Here is a 20,089-nt window from a genome sequence, read left to right as displayed (position 1 = left end):
GTTGGAATCTCTGCTGAGATCACAGAGCAGTGAGTCATTTAGCACCAGTGCCTTTTTTTTTTTGGGGGGGGGGGGGGGCGGGGACACTTATCCACTGTGACCTGGGCTGAGACCACTGACCCTACCTGCCTGGTCTCCAGTGCTTACCTCTGAAGGCTTCATCTTTCCCTCCAGTCTCTGGTTTTCTGCAGCACCCCCTGGGCCGCCAGCATTTCTGAACAGCCATTATATGATGAGTGCTCTCCATCACGACGCTGAGCTGTGCTGAGTCCGGTATCCCTGGAGAAGAGGGCTCCGTCTCTTGTTGCCAGCAAGCCATCCAATGCCTCTGGACTTATTTTGGCTTTGTCTTGTTTTTTAAAATTGTGGCTTAATGCCCCAGTGCCATTATCATCACCTGTAAGAGGTTTTATAATTAGTCTATAAATAGCTATCTTAGATGATGATGATGATAATTCAATCATCCAGGGGATGGTGAATGGGCAAAGGAGGGAGGGAAATAGGGGTACGAGGCCAGGTTCAGGTGCAATGGGGTTGGACATGACCCAGGGCTGAGAGGTTCTGCCTGATTTGTACAAATAAAGGCCACTAGACTCTTTCATCATCCATTGGTCATTTGTGCCAAGACAACCTAGATTCACATGAGATGGTATCAGCACCTATATAACATTTAAAAATCCCCCACCTGTCTTAGAGAATGCAGTGGTGGCTTTGGGCAGCAGCCCTGGGGAATTTCAGGGCAATTGAGAATTCAGCAGTGTGTCTGAACAGAGTCCCTGGGGAATTTTGGGGCAACTAAGAATGCAGGGTTGGACATGGGCCCTGGGGAATTTCAGGGTAACTGAGAATGCAGCACAGGGGCCAGGCATCTGCCTCCTGGGACTTCAGTGGTTTAATGTTGACTGCACACTTAAAGATTTGCTGCTTGTTTGTGCACCTCTGTGTGATGGGTTTTTAGAGGCATCTGGCACAGTATGTGTCACCACCACCAGAAGCATCAGTGGGAAGAGAAGCTGCCTGTTTTGCAACAGAGGTGCTGGTGCCTGCTGCCAATATTTTTAGATGATCATTAGTTTTAGATGAGCAGTTCTGTCACTGTGATCAAGCTGGTGTGTTACTTAAAAGGAAATGGTGTTTTCTCTTCAAACACACCCTGTACCTGAGCTGCTGCATCAGCTGGAGGAAAGGAAACCCAGACTCACCTAGAGCTGCTTTAACTCCACCAGTGTCCAAGTTAGTGTCAGTTATGTGCTAAAGAAGGTGCAGTTTACAGTAGGTTGGGAGCTACTTTAACTTGTACGTTTCCTGGCTCTCAAGCATGCAAGTAGCACCTACTTAGATCCCCTGAGATAGCAATGGAGTAGATCTAACTGAGCGGAAAGGAATTTAAGAGACCGTTTGGGGTTCTAATTTTCACCACCTTATGTATCACCTCTGAATTTGACCCAAGATTTAAAAATTGACTCTCCAAGGGATCTTCCACCCATCAGCATGTGCCTTACAGCACATTCATTTTGATTTGTGCTAATATCAGTACTAATAGTTAATAACACCTAGCTCTTTTAATAGCACTTTTTCTTGTTTCTTAATAGGCGAAGACTTCTGGGGGTGCCCCAACTCTATATTGGCAGCCTACATATAAGGCAGGGGTTGTAGCTTCCTCTTTTGGTGGCCAGTAGATAATAATAATACTAATGAATAGCAGTCACAGCTACTTTCTTCAAATGAGAGGTTTAAATCTGGATGTAAGTACAACTCAGATGGGGTGTTATCCCAAGAAGTACTGACACTGTGTGCTTCGCAACTCAGAAGCAAAAGGATCATTTCCCATAGCAAAGGTGGCATCCCTTCTGTTCCATGTTCGTATTTATTAATACACATGTATCAATTACTGAAAGCGAAGAGCTCCTTTTTCATCCCACTGCAGCTCTCAAGTGGGGACTTTTATTTATTTATTTATTTATTTAGAAAAAAGGCTTCTCTTAAATATAATTTACTATTTTGTTTAGCCTTTTACACATCATGAAAGTATTTCTAGCACAAGCGGAGCTGTAAGTTAATTGATACTACACTGAGGGAGAGAGGGAATATCTAGAATTACAAATCAAATGACACCTCTTCATCGGTCATAGCTTTGTTTAAATCAGGAATCCCTGAAGTTTCACTTATTGTGGACCATAGGTTAGCAGAGAGAATGTCTCATGGACATTTGCCCTATTGTACCCAATCACATAACAGCTCAGTGGCAGTTACAGCCACAGGACAAGTAATGGTAGGGACGTGTTAATGTATTTTAGCTTCCTTCAGTGCAGTTTAGCAGCTGGAAACAGAGTGGCAGCCCTGTGTGACCAGGCACTTCTCTGCAGTTTTGGAGAAGTTTAGTTTAGAATCAGAACTAGCTTTTTATTCCTGGTTCTGTCATTCCTTCGCTCTGGTCATGTCACTTCAGCTCTCTATGCCTCTTTTTCTTCATCTCTTAAAATGGGGATGAGAATGATGATACTTATACCCTGCCTTACAGAACATTATGAAGCTTGTGGTGTTGCCAGCTTCATGCATTTAAAAATCATGAGTTCGGCCTCAAAATTGAGATTTTAAAAATAACCAATTTAGGGGTCTTTTTATTTGCCTTCTGGCTTTGGAGCCTTTATGAGTCACAATTTCAAGTTCTCTCTGCAAGCATAAGGGCTAGAAATTGACATTATTTGTAAAAAAAAAATAGAAGCTGAGATTCTCTCATAATCACTTGACTCCAGGAGCTGGGGTTTTCAGAAAAAATACCACATATCCCAAGACTTGTGATAAAATCATAAGACTTGGCAACAGTGAATGATTAATATTTAGAAAATGCTTCGAACAACATGGGTGAAAGACTCTGTGGAAGTGCTAAGTATTGCTGTATAATCCTAGACTCTGCATGTCCTCTGCACATGAAGTGACTCAGTGAGGAAAGCGTGTATTTACTGAAATAACATTGAATGAAGAAAGTCTTGGATCAAATTCCAGATGAGCCCAAACTTCCTCTCTCCAGGATGTGCCTCCCTGAATCAGTATGTTGAAATATCTTGAACTTGCAGGGTGTCTGAAATCTGGATCCAAACTTTCCCAAATGTTGGATTCTGTTCTTTATAGGAATTAGTTTGAGCTATGAATTCAGGTATGAACCTGGATCTGGTATCTGACTTCGGGACCCTCTCTAGTTCATCTAAGAAAAAGCCCACAGATTTCAAGCAGACACAACTCCCCTCCATGCTGGTACAGAACATAACTTGGGGGGGTGGCAGTGGAGACTACAAATATTGAACCAGGGAGAGAACTCTCTTATTGTAGGATATGCAGCTGGGGAAATGGGGCATTGAGAAGTTGTCACTTTCCCGCGGTCACACAGGAAGTGTGTGACGGATCAGGAACTGAACTCAGATCTCCCAATTCAAGTCTGATGCCTTTGACCACAAGAACATCCTTCCTCTCTTTTTCCATTAGGTTTACAACGTGCATGTTGGTGCATAGGGGAAGCTTCTTCTGCAGCTACCAGGCCTGATCTAAAGCTCACCAAAGTTAATGAAAAGACTCCCATTGACTTTCAATGGACTTTAGGTTCAAGCCACAGAGGAAATTTGTCAAGCAAGCTCCTTCCCTTTATGAAATGATGTAAAGAAAATGGCATTTTGGTTTAAGATGCTTTGTAGTTGTGGCATTCTGCAGGGCTTTCCGTCTCACTGAGTTTGAGGAGAGAAGTCAAGACACTGCCTCCTAACACACACACAAATGGGAGTTGTTTCTGCCCTTTGGAAAAGGAGCTGAAGTCATGCCCCTTGGCCACACCTTGTGAGTCTCTTGGGCCTTGTCTACACTGTGGGACAAACATCATGGTGGAGAATGTGTTAACTAACAGGATGTTAAGTCTTAAACATGATCAGTTAACATGTTTTAAACATACCCTGTCTTGGCTACACTGGGTGTTAAGTGGTTGTTTAACATCATGCTACTGCAGTTGTGTTAGATTCTGTCTACACTGGGGGGAAAACATGTTGCAAAATGTTAACCAAGTTTTTTTTCTGCTTTCAGGGCAATCTCCTTTCTTCCATGTAAAAAGATGCAGCCTGGAAGGGCCAGTGGTGAGCACTGCCATCCCAAAGGTCTCTAGCAGCTGAGGGGGATCCAGAGAGGCACAACAGAAAAGATGATTACCAGGGTAGACTTCTGAGGAAAGAATAAAAGAGTTAAAGGGGGAACATCGTTGACATCCGTGGAGTAAAAATAGGCATGGATTTGGCCCACTACATCTAGTTTGGTTATGTGACAGCTAAGTGGGGCTGGCCCAGCTATCTGCAAGTATCTGAAGGGTGTAAACACCAAGCAGCAGAGGAAGTGGTTAGAGATCCTCTGGTTAGAGAGGGTCCAGGCACAGAACAAGGAGGAATGGCGTAGAACTAAGAAATGTAGGCTGGATGTTAGACCCCACCATTAGGAATGTTTCCTTTCCAGATGAGGACTGACAATCTCCCACAGCTTGAGCCATTTCTATTGAGACTGGACAATGAGTAAACAGTGCAAACAAGAACAGCCCCACACTGGTGGTGGAGGACCAGGGGCTGGGCTGACTGCTATTTGACCAGACAACTGTATTCCACCCCTGATTTCTCTGATGCTGTGAAGTGACAGGGTTCCTTTGTTTTTTTCCTTGATTGGCTCATTGTAAAATGCTGCTGATTCTGGGAGTGTCTCCTGTTGGTTTGATTTATACCAGAAGCCAAGGGGCCCAAAAGATTGGAACACCTGGGAAATAAAGGGCAGTAGGGAAAAGGGAGCAGGGTGCAGTCCTGAACGGGTACTTCTGTATTTGACAGAATGCTCCATGCTGTGCATTTCAGAGAATTGGGAAGTGCTGGTTGGCGTCAGAAGAGGAACAAATGCAACAGGGTCATTGTATGGGTACATTTTATCCAGCAATCTAACAGAGCCCTAAAAATATCCTCCTGCTTCCCTTTCATATTTAGGTGCTTTGTCTGATGTTATTCAACCATGACGCCACCCTAATGCACACAGCAGGTCTCGCACAGGGAGCATGTGCTCACTCACTGTCAAATCCCCCACACACCACTCATGCCCTCTGACAGCCTTCCTCTTCCTTCACACACGGGTGTCCATGCTCACAGCGGGACGAAGCCTTCTCAATATGCCACAAAGACAGGTTGGCTGAAAGACTGGCTTTCTCCCCTCCTAGCACTGCTGCCATTTGCCACTCAGAGGCACAAGCAGCTGTCCCCCAAAGCCCTTTTGTCACCAAAAAAATATTCTACATTGGGTCAGAGAGGATCCACAGTCATTGACACTCTGAGCATAAGGCAGGCAGGGGGAGCCATCCAAGACGGCTATAGTGACAATATCAGGGGAAACCTGTTTAGGATTAAACAAATCTAACTGATCAAGAATGATCGGGTGGCTACAGCATTGGCCTATGACTCAGGAGACCTGGGTGATATTCCTGGCTGTGCCATTGGCCTGTTGGGTAACCGTGATAAGTCCCTCTAATTTTCAGTTTCCCCATCTGTAAAATGGGAATAATCATACTAGCAAAGAAAGGTATAACATGATCCAATGGCTGGATGCTGAAGCTAGACAAATTCAGACTAGAAAGGAGGCTTAAATTTCTTACCAGGACCGGTAATTAACCACTGGCACAATTTACTAAGGCAGTGGTGGATTCTTGATCACTGAACATTTTTAAATCAAGATTGGGTCTTGTTCTGTAAGCTTTGCTCTAGGAATTATTTGGGGGAGTTCTATGGGGGAGTTCTATAGTTTTACACAGGAGGTCAGACTAGATGAGCACAATGGTCCCTTCTGGCCTTGGGCTCTAGGAACCCCCAATGTTGTATCCTAGACCACACATCCAGTGGAAGATTACTGCACGGGTCCATGGAGCCTGTGCCCAGGGGCCCCTGCCAATTTGGGGCCCCTGGAAAAATCTCCCCCACCAGGCCCCTGGGGCTGGAGGAGTTCTTGCTCCCTGCCGCAGCCCCGAAGCCATGGCGGGGGTACAAAGCTTCCCCGTTCTCAGGGCTGCAGCTGGGGGTGGGGGCAGAAAGGAGAGAGTGGTGTCAGGGCTGTGGGGGAAAGAGTGGAAGGGGGGCAGGGCCACAGGGGAAGCTCAGAATGGGGTGGGTCTGTGGGCAGGGCCATAGGCAGAAGGGGTGAAACGGGCTGGGCCGCAGGTGAAAGGGGTCGGGCAGGTCCACGATTCCGGCTTTGGGGCCTCCCGACTTGCTCCGGCCCACGGGCCCTAGAGACCTTGATCCGTCTCTGCGCACACCTTGTTAAAACCCAGTCAAGGGTGAACAAGGGCACAACCCAACCATACAAAACCTTGGAAACCAGAAGGATTTTCCCTTCATGTGGCATTTCCAATACTTTGTGCTGCCCATATAGCCAGAGTGACTGCTGCCTATTGTACACGTGCACTCCCACAAGGAAACAGCTTCGGCTGCCTGCAGTTAGTGCTGCACAATCCTTACTCCTTCAATCTGCGCAGATAGGCTTGCCTGTGCTGTAGTGCAAAACCTTACCTCCACCCTCAGCCGTGTCCTTGTAGGTCAACAGTGGACACGGGGAATGACGTCTTGTCTGAAATCAGTGGTGGTGCATGGATATGCTCCGAGTTAAGGTTTTGCCTTAGTGTGTGTTCATTGAATTTGGGAAGTGTGTTGTGTTTCGGTATCTGTTGGAGTGGCCACCTCTCTGTGGACTAACTGGAGGGTTGTGACACACATGAGAGGAACAGCTTCCTACATGGCTGTTTTTGCTGTCCTGTGCAGTGTGGAATTCAAGACACGGAGCAGTTTAGAGCTTGGATTAGAAAACTGCAAGACCAATTTGTGGAGCTTTGGGCCTCGGCCAGTGAGTTACCTGAAATGTACAAAGAGCAGAGGAAAATGGTAATGACCTTGACAGCATCCTTTTAAAATGAGGTTGTTTTCCCAGTTCATGTGCCCTGCTCCCCTAGCCATATCCTGTCAATCATCTGCCTGCACTGGGACGATGCCCTAGAGGTGAAAGGCTCCACATCCCAGTCTCCAGAGCCTTCCAAGGGCAGGATTAGTCCACTTTTTACTTTTCCAATAACTGTTACTGAAGTGCTGCTGTACCGGTATTTGATACATGCTAAATATGCATAGCCTCATGACATTGTACCATGGCAGTGAGACTTGGACTGATTTAGGTGCATCCACCAAGAAAAAACATTGCTGGAGCATGGAATCCATTGATGATCTGTGCACGTTTCTGCAACATGCAGGAGAAGCAGTGGGTGATGAAAGCAGACACTGAGGTTCCAGGGCTATACAGTGCTTTAGGTGCGGACTTGGTAGGTGATGCTTGTGAAGGACAGGAAATGTGGCAGTGTACTGAGGGGCTGATGAGCTGTCCAACTGTACAATAACTTTGGCTATAGAGTGATGACTGACCACCAGAGTGAGTGCAGGGCTCAGTTGGGGAGCCTGAAGAATGGACACAAGGGAGGAAATACTTCTATGGGAAGTCATCATTTGGTGTCTTAGACACACGGGGAAGCCTCACTGAGGGATATTCATTTCAGGCGCGAGTTTCAATGGTGCAGAGCACCCACTGTTCGACTGGAGTTGTGGGCACACGTCAGCGCTTCGAAAGGTCAGGCCCTTAATCGGAATCTGGTCTTCAGAGAAGACATTTATTTTGTATAGTTTTGAGTGTGGACAGGGTGCCCACAGAGCAGTCTTGTTAACACACACAGTAAATTGGCCAGATTTTTCTCTCATCTCATGGCCTTGTGACACTACAGAAGTATATTGAAAGATCAGGCCTTACAGGGCCAAATACATTTACCTTCCCCCACAAGCAACACCTACCAATAAGAGATGTATTGGTATATGAACTGAATACAAAAGCACAGACTCCTCTGGCCTTCCTTGAAAGTGAATGATACCTCCCAAAATGCAGGTAGGAAACAGCCCAAGTAAAGATGTTTCTTTCCCAGGGAAGTTAGCATCACAGACTAGTCTAGGCAGACGAATCAGGAATGCCTCTTAAAGGTTCCCCAAAACAAATCACAGATGCATGAAGACAGTAGAAAGTCCCAGGGCTTGAGATTACAGAAAATCACTTTCATTTAAATTTAAAAAAAAAAAAAATCCAAAGCTCAGCACCACAACAAAGCTGAGATTCACATGTTTTCAGGTTTGGTTCTTAGTTTTTTTCCCTTAAACTCCCCCTCCCACCTTCAGAAAACTTGCTGGGTTGATATTCTGAAGTTTTATTTCACATTTCTGAGGGAAGAATTGAGCCCTAGTGTGTTCTATTTCCAGAAAACCATGTTTTACCCTCCCAAATGTACGTTTCACTTGCATTCATGTCAAAGGGAGTTGCAAATGTGGATGTATCAGCAAGCACAGACTCTGGTCCTGACCATTCAGTCCACTGTATAGTATATTGCATTAAAAAAAATACACTGCTAAGAGAATGTTAAGGTTGCAAAGTCAAGCGTTCAGAAGTGAGGAAATACCAGAATTGAGGTTGCTTTTGCAACCTCACTGCATGCTCAATGCAGACAGAATCTTGAGAGAATTTGGCTACCAAACTCTTAACAAGTCTCTGCTGAGCATATGCAAACTACCCCCCTGCCAAATTTCAATTCCTTGTCCCAAAGCATGGACACGCTAGAACCTCTCAACGAAATGGATGTAAAAACTTTTTTAACAAAGGGGAAACAATGTCTTTTTTCTCCCAATCTTGGTCTTGGAAATGGATAAACTGTTTTTTTAGAATCATAGAATAGAATATCAGGGTTGGAAGGGACCTCAGGAGGTCATCTAGTCCAACCCCCTGCTCAAAGCAGGACCAATCCCCAATTAAATCATCCCAGCCAGGGCTTTGTCAAGCCTGACTTAAAAACTTCTGAGGAAGGAGATTCTACCACCTCCCTAGGTAACGCATTTCAGCGTTTCACCACCCTCCTAGTGAAAAAGTTTTTCCTAATATCCAACCTAAACCTCCCGCACTGCAACTTGAGACCATTACTCCTTGTCCTGTCCTTTTCTACCACTGAGAATAGTCTAGAACCATCCTCTCTGGACCCACCTCTCAGGTAGTTGAAAGCAGCTATCAAATCCCCCCTCATTCTTCTCTTCTGCAGACTAAACAATTCCAGTTCCCTCAGCCTCTCCTCATAAGTCATGTGTTCCAGACCCCTAATCATTTTGGTGCCCTTCGCTGGACTCTCTCCAATTTATCCACATCCTTCTTGTAGTGTGGGGCCCAAAACTGGACACAGTACTCCAGATGAGGCCTCACCAATGTCAAATAGAGGGGGACGATCACGTCCCTCGATCTGCTCGCTATGCCCCTACTTATACATCCCAAAATGCCATTGGCCTTCTTGGCAACAAGGGCACACTGCTGACTCATATCCAGCTTCTCGTCCACTGTCACCCCTAGGTCCTTTTCCGCAGAACTGCTGCCTAGCCATTCGGTCCCTAGTCTGTAGCTGTGCATTGGGTTCTTCCGTCCTAAGTGCAGGACCCTGCACTTATCCTTATTGAACCTCATTAGATTTCTTTTGGCCCAATCCTCCAATTTGTCTAGGTCCCTCTGTATCCTATCCCTGCCCTCCAGCGTATCTACCACTCCTTCCAGTTTAGTATCATCCGCAAATTTGCTGAGAGTGCAATCCACACCATCCTCCAGATCATTTATGAAGATATTGAACAAAACCGGCCCCAGGACTGACCCCTGGGGCACTCCACTTGACACTGGCTGCCAACTAGACATGGAGCCATTGATCACTACCCGTTGAGCCCGACAATCTAGTCAACTTTCTACCCACCTTATAGTGCATTCATCCAGCCCATACTTCTTTAACTTGCTGACAAGAATACTGTGGGAGACCGTGTCAAAAGCTTTGCTAAAGTCAAGAAACAATACATCCACTGCTTTCCCTTCATCCACAGAACCAGTAATCTCATCATAGAAGGCGATTAGATTAGTCAGGCATGACCTTCCCTTGGTGAATCCATGCTGACTGTTCCTGATCACTTTCCTCTCATGTAAGTGCTTCAGGATTGATTCTTTGAGGACCTGCTCCATGATTTTTCCAGGGGCTGAGGTGAGGCTGACTGGCCTGTAGGTCCCAGGATCCTCCTCCTTCCCTTTTTTAAAGATTGGCACTACATTAGCCTTTTTCCAGTCATCCGGGACTTCCCCCGTTCGCCATGAGTTTTCAAAGATAATGGCCAATGGCTCTGCAATCACAGCCGACAATTCCTTTAGCACTCTCGGATGCAACTCGTCCGGCCCCATGGACTTGTGCACGTCCAGCTTTTCTAAATAGTCACTAAGCACATCTTTCTCCACAGAGGGCTGGCCATCTATTCCCCATGTTGTGATGCCCAGCGCAGCAGTCTGGGAGCTGACCTTGTTAGTGAAGACAGAGGCAAAAAAAGCATTGAGTACATTAGCTTTTTCCGCATCCTCTGTCACTAGGTTGCCTCCCTCATTCATTAAGGGGCCCACACTTTCCTTGGCTTTCCTCTTGTTGCCAACATACCTGAAAAAACCCTTTTTGTTACTCTTGACATTTCTCGCTAGCTGCAGCTCCAAGTGCGATTTGGCCTTCCTGATTTCACTCCTGCATGGCCGAGCAATATCTTTATACTCTTCCCTGGTCATATGTCCAACCTTCCACTTCTTGTAAGCTTCTTTTTTATGTTTAAGATCCGCTAGGATTTCACCGTTAAGCCAAGCTGGTCGCCTGCCATATTTACTATTCTTTCGACTTTTTTTCTGAAACTTTCCAAAAAAAAGTCAGCCTCAGGCAGACGGCATAGAAAATTTCTGCCTAAATGGGTAGTTTGGTAAAGTTGTAAGCAACTTAAAACAAGGACTTATGATGGAAAATATCAGGCAACCTTAAGTATAGGTGGTGCTACCAGGTCTGCCTATAATTAAGGCTGCGATTCTGTCACGCAGGTCATGGAAGTCATGGATTCTGTGACTTTGTATGACTTTCGCAGCTGTAGCAGCCAGTACAGCTGACCCCAGGGCCGCCAAGGGGCCAACCCCGGGACTGCTCCTCGGGCACCCCCGGGGCCAGTGCACTGGCTGCAGCTTGAGCAGTCCTGGCAGCTGGCCCTGGGGACCGCCTGAGCAGCAGCAGTCCCAGGAGGAGCCCCAGAGGCTGTTGAGAGAACTATTCCCCGGGGCCTTGGAGCAGCAGGCCACCGGGGACAGTCAGCCCCCACCGCTGGAGCAGAGTACCCCCAGAGCAGCAGGGCCTCAGGAGCAGAGATTTAGTCACCATGGATATTTACAGTAAAAGTCATGGACAGGTCACAGGCCATGAACTTTTGTTTATTGCCCATGATTTGTCCATGACTTTTACTAAAAATACCCATGACTGAATCTTAGCCTTACCTATAATCCATACTCCAACTCTGTCCCGGTGGTGCAACTCCCATTGAATTCAGTGTTGCATTGTGCATGTCTGTTTGTGCACAGAATGACCACCCACACTTGGCAATACTTTAAATTATTAATCACCAACAGTAAATATGTCCAAATCTGTATTGTATATACAAAGAGTAATGAATGAAACCCAGGGCTGATTCAGAAGCAAATTGGGGAAAACAAACATCCGACGAAGTGATCTGTAGCTCACGAAAGCTTATGCTCAAATAAATTGGTTAGTCTCTAAGGTGCCACAAGTCCTCCTTTTCTTTTTGCGGATACAGACTAACACGGCTGCTACTCTGAAACCACTCATACCTTTGTGGGGGTGGCACCCTGGGGTTTCACAAAGTTTCTAAGTGCCTAAGGCCATGTTTACACTACAGCAGCACAGCTATGGTGCTGCATCTTTTCTTTTATAGTGTAGGCACTTCCTATTAGACTGTGGGGAATTAAGCAAATATGTACCCACATAATTTTATGCATAAAATGTATGACCATACATTGTAGCATAATATTGCATAATATCCCTTAACAGAGAAAGACCATGAGAAATGTTGGATCACACTGAGAGTCAAAGGAGTATTCATCGATTTTGCCACAAAATGCCATAACAAGGGTCCCACATTGCAAATATACCAGCAAAAGAGAATAAAAGATTTCCTGGACCGGTATTTGAAGATGTCGGAAACTCTTGCAAAACGTGCAACGTACTTCTGGACCCTCAGAGGAAATTGACAATTGCAAACCACCTCACCAAATCACGGAAGCATTTAAAGTAAGAAACTACATTGCAGGGAGAATCATAAAAAATGCAGCGTACACTTTCAACGTGTTTCAACACAACAACAATAGCACAACATGAGCATTTGCCTATTTCCATGACCGGTTCTTAACTTGTGTACTACAAACGTACCATTATCTAAATGGACCATCCTTTCATACACCAGTTTCTAAACACTTGAGTCAAGAATAATAACACAATTCCAGGAGGTTACCAACTTCAAGATACATATCTTACAGATGTCTACAACCCTGAGAGAAATAAACTTAAGGACAAAGTGAAGGATAACTACATGTCAGTTATATTTGATTAAATGACTAGTGTACTTAACAATTTACTGGCACCACTGGTGAAAGACCTTACCGGGAAGGTGTCCTCCTATTTTGCTGACACGCAGTTCATGCAGAAAACAAATCACAGCACCGTATCTCAAACAGTCATTCAGACTGTGCAAAGTTATGAAACTGCTTACAACAACGTGGTTGTCTTTGACATGGATAATACCGCGTACATGAAAAACACTTACAAAACTGGACTGTCTGGACTGTTTCCTGATAGCATCCATGCCTTGCTCACATGATCAATCTGGTGGGGAAAAGTTTTCATAAGCCATTCAATGATGTCACTGCACTGGTAAAAGCTTTCTTCCAAATGTTCCACATGGTAGGGGGTAGGAAGATGAGGTACTTAAACTACCTCAGGCAAAAAGTTCCCAGTACAACGATAGCACCAGAACCAGTAGCAACTAGACAGAACAGCTGTTTTGCTGCTGTTCGGTATCATGAAAAGCATTTTCAATATTACCACGGCTTTGTTGAAGAAGAGATGGGTGTGCGTGGCTGCTTGGCACCAGTTTCATTGCAGGAACTTGCAAGAGTGCTGTCCGACGAAACCCAGAGTTTAACGCTAAAGGTTGTGTTGTGTTTTAGCAATGAAATGTGCAAGCCAATCATTGACCTAATGGCTACATTTGAAAGTCAGAGACTGTGCACTCTCTTTGCTGGTGAGAAAATGGAAGAACTGCTGTTTTTCCTTGGGACACACGCTCAGTTTTTGGAGCAACCCACTGTAAGGTTTCTCAGGGCTGAAGATGTCAACAATGTAACAACTGATGAGAGTAGCAAGTTGTCCAGCTGTTGACAATTCAGCTGAAAAAGTAAATCAGTGATACTGAGAGTGGGCAGCCCGCAATTAAGTTCCTGAAATGCATAAGGATTTCCAACCCCAGAAGAGTTCCTGTAATGTCTCATATCAAGGAGGATTATGCTTCAATTCCTGGTTTCAGTGACTTTTCGGCAGAGGAGTTAGCGTTGTATACCGGGAAGGTGACACCCGAGGTGATCAAGAGCACTCTACAGTCGGGAAATTGACATCGCCATGTTTTGGTCGTCAACAGCCGACCTTCTTCTAAATTTGAAAACATTGGCTTTCAGATACATAAATGCTGTAACAAACACAGCTGATGCTGAGCGCAGCAACTCATTGTATAATCTTGTCCTCTCCAACCAGAGGCATTCTCTTTTGGAAGACAAACTGAAAGAGCTTGTGTTCCCTTATTTCAGTCCTGGAATGTAAAACGACTTTATGTTAACCAAAAATCCATTGGTTTAGTCTGACTGGTGCTTTATTTTATTTTATTTTTTACTTACTGTTCTAGTATTTTGGTAAGCAGTATGACAGAAGAACCCAGTGTAACTGCACAGTAATTCTGTTGCATTGCACAGTACTTGAGATAGTGCAAAGACTCAAAGCAGTCTTTTCTTTAATTGCTCTTTGTTTTGCAGTTGGACTTTGAAAAGACATTAGCATCTAGTCTACTGCAGAAAGAGGGTAATTTTGCTGAAAATTAGGAAAACTAACCTCAGTTGAACAAGTCCTTATTTAAAAATGTTATTTAGTTTTAAAAATCACACCTGCCAGGTCGCTTTTTTTGTTCACGGAATGATAAAGCCCTATAGTAGGTTCTGTGATAAAATGTGCTGTATGTGCTATCTAAAAACAAAATGCCTGCCTATATTTCTAAAGAAGGTTCAAATAGGGTTATATTTCATTTAATATGTAAAAAAAAATACAAATAATTTTGCGTAATTTTGATTTTTTTTCTGCGGTGAATCCTGTACCGAGGGAAGGGGTTTTTCTGCTGATGTAGTTAATCCACCTCTTGGAGAGAAAGTAGCGAGGTCAATTAAAAAATTCTTTCATCAACCTAGCTGCAGCTCCAGTGTGGGTTAAATTGACCTATGTCGCACACGGTGTGAAATTTTTCACAATCCTGAGCAATGTGGCTAGGTCGATGTAATTTTTAGGTGCAGACTAGGCCTAAGTCTCTTTTGAAAATGGGACTTGGCGTGAATGGACAAGGGTGGAGGAGCCTTCCCAAAAGTGGGAGGGGCAGGGCCCCCCACCCCCTCTGTAGCCCCGCCCCTTCCCTGCCTCTTTCCCCCTAGGCCCCGCACCCAGCCAAGCAGGGGGCAAGGAGTCTGGGCATCTCCACCTGCCTGGGGTGGGGGGGGGGGCCTGAAAGCAGCCCCTGGCCCATGTCCCTGCCCCCAGAGCCCCTAGCCCAGGGCAGGTGGAGGGCCCATGGCTCCCCACAGTTGCCCATGCGGCTCTTACCTCGACCCGGCTCCTGCCAGGGGGTGGGGCCTCGGAGCCACAGCCTGGCCATGGTAAGAGCCACCCAGGCAGCTGTGGGGAGCCATGGACCGTCCATCTGCCCTGGCTGGGGATTTTGGGGGACAGGGACAAGGGCTGGGGGCTGCTCTCAGGCCCCCCCACCCTGGGCAAGTGGAGGGTATGCGGCTCCCCAGGGCTCCCCAGCTGGGCTCCAGCTGCTGGTGTACTGGCCTAGCCTGGGGAGCCTAGGAGCCTTTTGAAAATATTACCCAAAGTCAACCAAACAAATTGCTTAAATAGTAAGTTGTGGTGTAGTAAAAATTGGGGCAAATAGCATTCAGACAATCCATAGGCTGAATTAACAGAAAATATGTAAAAACCTGAATCTTATTCGCAGGTTGTAAGTTACTTGGGACAGGGACTGTCTTTTTTTCCAGTGTTTGTACAGCATCTTGCCCAGTGGGGTCCTGGTCAATAACAGGGCTTGTAGGGACTACAAGGATACAAATAATCACAGAACAAAAAAGCTAAATGAATCTAATATGTTATTTACTGTGACTAGAACACCCAACTCCAGGAGTTTTGTTCCAGATTATTGACAATGTGTGTTATGTTTACAAGGTTTAATAAGCTACACAGAGCAGTACATTCTGAAGTGCTGTCAGAGAATTAGAACTAAACTACATTTGTCCAAATGAGTGAAGAGAGTGCATTCTGTCTTTCATAAAGTTCTGTCATTTACTCCCTAATTTGATACATTCAGTAATTCACTATGGCCCTGGTCTTGCTGCCAGCAACATCAAAACTCCCATGGATATCAGCAGGATCAGGATCAAAGGCTGTGGGTCTCCCAATTGTTAGTGTGAATTAGCAGGGTGCTAAAGGCCAGAGTCCATTCTCAGCAACCTAAGGGGGAAAAATATTCCCAAAATCCAGTTTTACCACTACAAATAAGCATAGCAATAATGTATGCATAATACATTCCAAAAGTGTGGCAACATCTAGAGACGATGAAAAAACAAAACAGTTTTTGTGAATTTTATTTTCAACAATTTGTCCCTTTTTATTGAAAAGTGTCAAAATAAATTTCTGACCAGCTCTAAAGATGTGTGAAACATTACCAACATTCCCCCTTCTCAGCCTCTGTCCCAACAAACCCTCTCTTCCTATCCTGCCCCACTGCCGTGCCTTCTTCCTCTGCCCCCAGCCAGGAGCTTTTTGCCCCTTTCTGCTTCTAAATTACCATAGATGTTAGATCTAGTTTTTGTTCATTTCTCTTGCTGTACACAGTGCAGACTTCAGCACACTTAATACTGCTGATTAGTAATTTAAAGTGTTATCAAGTGTGCTGTAAGTTTGCGCACAGATCAGTATATGCAACAGAACACTGTATTCAGTGGGAGTTTCACCAGCTGTGTATAACATACATTGACTTTGAAAGATTCTGAACTTACTTGATACATCCACAGACATGGCTGCCTTTGAAATCAACACGAGTCAAATGTGCACATGAGAAAGCAGAATTTGGCCCTTTGCCTTAATGTAAGTAATCCTTAGTTATTCAAAGTTGGAGTTTAACTTGAGAAATACCTTGAGCATTATAATAGATCTCTGCACCGATGCACAAGGAAATAATCTGTGGGATTCTGCAGACACCACAGAGTGTAGGAGAACCCCAGGGATTTAAGGATTTCATCACATCTAACTGAGTCGTAAAAGGATTGAGTTAAAAAAAATTTGCACTTCCCACTCCCTTGATACTTTGCACCAGACTTGAACCCAACTCCAAACCTTTTGAGGTTGGCCATTTGCTAATCAGAAACCCGAGATTAAATTAATTCCGAGAGTGGACTAGAGAAAGAGAGTCTGTACTTGGGAACCTAACATGAAGATGGGGGGAAAATTCCAACTTTCTCTTGTAAATGATGTGGTGGGCCCAAGTGCGGGGAAGGCTGTAGGAGTAAGTAGCACAAATGAAAAATGTCTTTGTTTTCTGAAACTCCTCTGTTGGCTGGAAACACACCAGGATGCAATTCTGCTCTCAGAACCCTGAAACATCAGGAAAATCTGCCAGGTTCCTATTTTGAAGGGGGAGGGTGAATTAGGGGAGGAAAATGAAAGAACTGAAACTGAAAACATTTTAACCTGAACCAGCTCAGTTGCAATGCTGAGCTTTGGTTGTTTTGATCCTTTAAACCTAAATTAAAGTGATTTCCTGTAATCTCCGACCCTGGGACTTTCCCCTTTCCTTTCATGCCTGTGCTTTGATCTTGGAAACCTTCAAGAATCATCTCTGATTTGTCTGCCTGAAGTTTATGAAGTCGTCTAACTTCCAAGCAATAGGAACATCTTTATTTGCTCAAGTATTCATGACACTTTCCCTTTGCCTGAATGGTATTGTGAACAAAATGTTGCTTGTTCTCATAAAACAAATAAAAAAGATCAAAATGAACTAAATACAGTTCCAAGGCTTCACTAATACCTTTTGCAGCATTCACCCAGCTCTGCTCCCTGTAGGCTTTGTCCGCTATTAAGTATTTTCTGAGAAATGGAAAGAGAAGTCATTAAATCAGTGTTTGCAAATTAGTAAGATTTAACCCCGTTTTAAACTGTATTTGTGCATTGGTTAGCCTGTGTTCTGGAGAAGCTGGTGATGTATATATAACAGAATTCTGTTAGAGGTATATGTGAGCAACCATTCTTTGGGCCGCAAAGAATTTCTAATGCTCACCACAAGTGCTGATCAGTAAAATCTAATTCCTCTGCAAAGTTCATGAGTTTGCCCAAGTTGACGTGGCTTTTCCATTCTTCTTATTGTTTTATGTAAAAGAAAATAAAGAGGAAAAACTGTGATAAATCTGGTGCTTCCGCATCTTCCTCTTTTTATAGGACAATTGTTTATAATACAATTGCTTATACCCTTTCTTGTTAAATTATAAGATTTCCTTTTCAGATTACAATATGCCTTCTACCCATTTTCCCTGATTCAGGAATGCACTTAAACTAATGAGATTTTTGCATGTGCTTAAAGTTGAGCCTGCACTTAAGTACTTTTTTGAATTTGGGCTTTAATATGTGCACTCTAATTTAGTGTATGTCAGGCTTCCTGTGAAGAGCTAAATCACTGGGCTCCAAAGTCACGTGTGTGTGTGTGTGAGAGAGAGAGAGAGAGAAGCTATAAGTGAATTAGAATTATGACTCTTGCCTCTAGTTGAAGTGATATGCTTGGTGTGCTTTTTCTTTTAAATGCAAGCTCCTTGTGATCTGCCATTCCAGTATTCTGTAGAAAGGGGCCAAGGCTGAAGGAACTTGCATAGATCTGCTCTATTCTGAGTCTGGTTCCAGTTGACTGTGCAGAACAGGAGCTTCACAGTGTCCTGTCTAAACTCTGTCTGGGAAGCTCAGCCCTTAAAGGCACAGTCCCAATACCATATCTTCCCTTCCCAGCCAAAATGTAATAAAACACTGAAAACCCATTAGTGCCACACATTTACACTTACATCCAAACCAATCATGAAGCTTACTGCTAATGTTCATTTAGTCTTGGAGGTGCGCTGTGCTGTCATTTGGCCTGCAGGGCTCCCCTGGAACCTCAGCGCTACTGCTGTCAGGAGGGAGCAAGTCCACTTGTTCTGGTGGTTTCGTGTCCTGGGGCTCTGTTGTCTCAACCTGCTGTGGTTGTTGCCTGTTTGAGTCCTCCAGGCTAAATAGCAGGTTCAGTGCCCCTAATTTCCTTCCCTTCTGGGATTTGGAAAAGGTGTCACCTATTACTCCATAGTATATGTCTGTCTGGTGTGACAACTTCATATGGCTGCAGAGCTACCTCTTGTGACACTGGTCCTGTTTGTAGCCATTGTTGCCCGTCACACAGTGTCATTTCCACGAAGTGGTGGCAGCTCCTGTGACCCCAAGTCCCACTGATTTGTGTTGCCTTTTTGTCTCTTTAGCCATCTGCAAGCCCCCAGGAGCTCCCTCTAACAGAGCAGACATGCTTGTGTTGAGTTTTCAGTTTTACAGAATGCCAGTTGGGGACAACTCATGCTTCATTGATGCATTCTGTAATTTAACAATGCTAAATACAGAACAGAGTCGGACTCCGCAACCTTTTTCAGTAGGTCACTTTGTGCAGAGCGCATCTACTTTGCTGACTGTAGTATACCAGACAATGTGCCACAGTTTAGTGGGCATGAGTTTAAGCTGCATGAAAACAACAATCTCCTCTTTAGCTGTAGTATCTTATAATAAGGCTGTCTCAGGGAAGTAAAAATACTAGTCTAGATGTAAACAAATCAATGCCTATTTTGCTTAGGGGGCAGGGGAGGGGGGCAATTTTTCCTAAGCAACAAACATCAGTTCTTTTCCTTGACTTGGCCTGAGTTTTTGACATGTACAACACACACTGACAGCTTCCTTAATGCCACTGTTCATTTGGGACCAGTATAAAATTTCTTTAATCCTTCTCTTAGATTTTTTTTCAATGCCTAGATGATCTTCATTATCCTTTTAACAATACTTTTCTGTAATACCTTAAGACTCACCATCCTGGTGCCTTTAAACAAAATCCCATCTAGTACTTAGAGCTCCCCCTTAAACTGATCATAGGAGCTGGGAGTATGCTGTCCCAGACACCCTATGCTAAGAGACATAATCACTTTTGGCAAAGTCTCATCCACAGCAGTAACTCTGGCCATCACCGTCCATATTTCATCTGAGATTGGACAGGTATTCTTTACTGTCAGATTGACATGTACAAAATCCAGCTCTGGACCTTGCTTCGGTCCACTTTTGTCAAATGCTCTAGACCACCATGCCTGAGACCACCACGTGTCTCTCAAGTTTGTATTCAATTTGCAAATCATATAATAGAATCTGAAAAAATAATCTCTGTATTCTTGCTGGGCGGGGCTGCCAGGCCCCTTTCAGCAATGGCAATAAATGGCTTCTGGTCAGTTTCAGCTGACACAACCCCCTTCTTCCTCCCCCCCCCCCACCAAATAAAGACATGAAACTGTTTACACCTATGGACTAATGCCAAATCCTCCTTCTCTATTTGAGCATATTGGCACTCAGTATTCATGATGAATACGCCACTGGTCTCCAGTTTTGTAAGAGGACTGAGCCAATACCCTCGTTAGAGGAGTCAGTGGACAACCTAGTTTTGTACTTACTGTCACAGTACCTCAGGACTGGGGCCTCTTTAACTGTCTCCTT

Source organism: Lepidochelys kempii, chromosome 1, assembly GCF_965140265.1.
Source record: "Lepidochelys kempii isolate rLepKem1 chromosome 1, rLepKem1.hap2, whole genome shotgun sequence".
Taxonomy (NCBI): domain Eukaryota; kingdom Metazoa; phylum Chordata; order Testudines; family Cheloniidae; genus Lepidochelys; species Lepidochelys kempii.
This window is presented reverse-complemented; position numbering follows the sequence as displayed.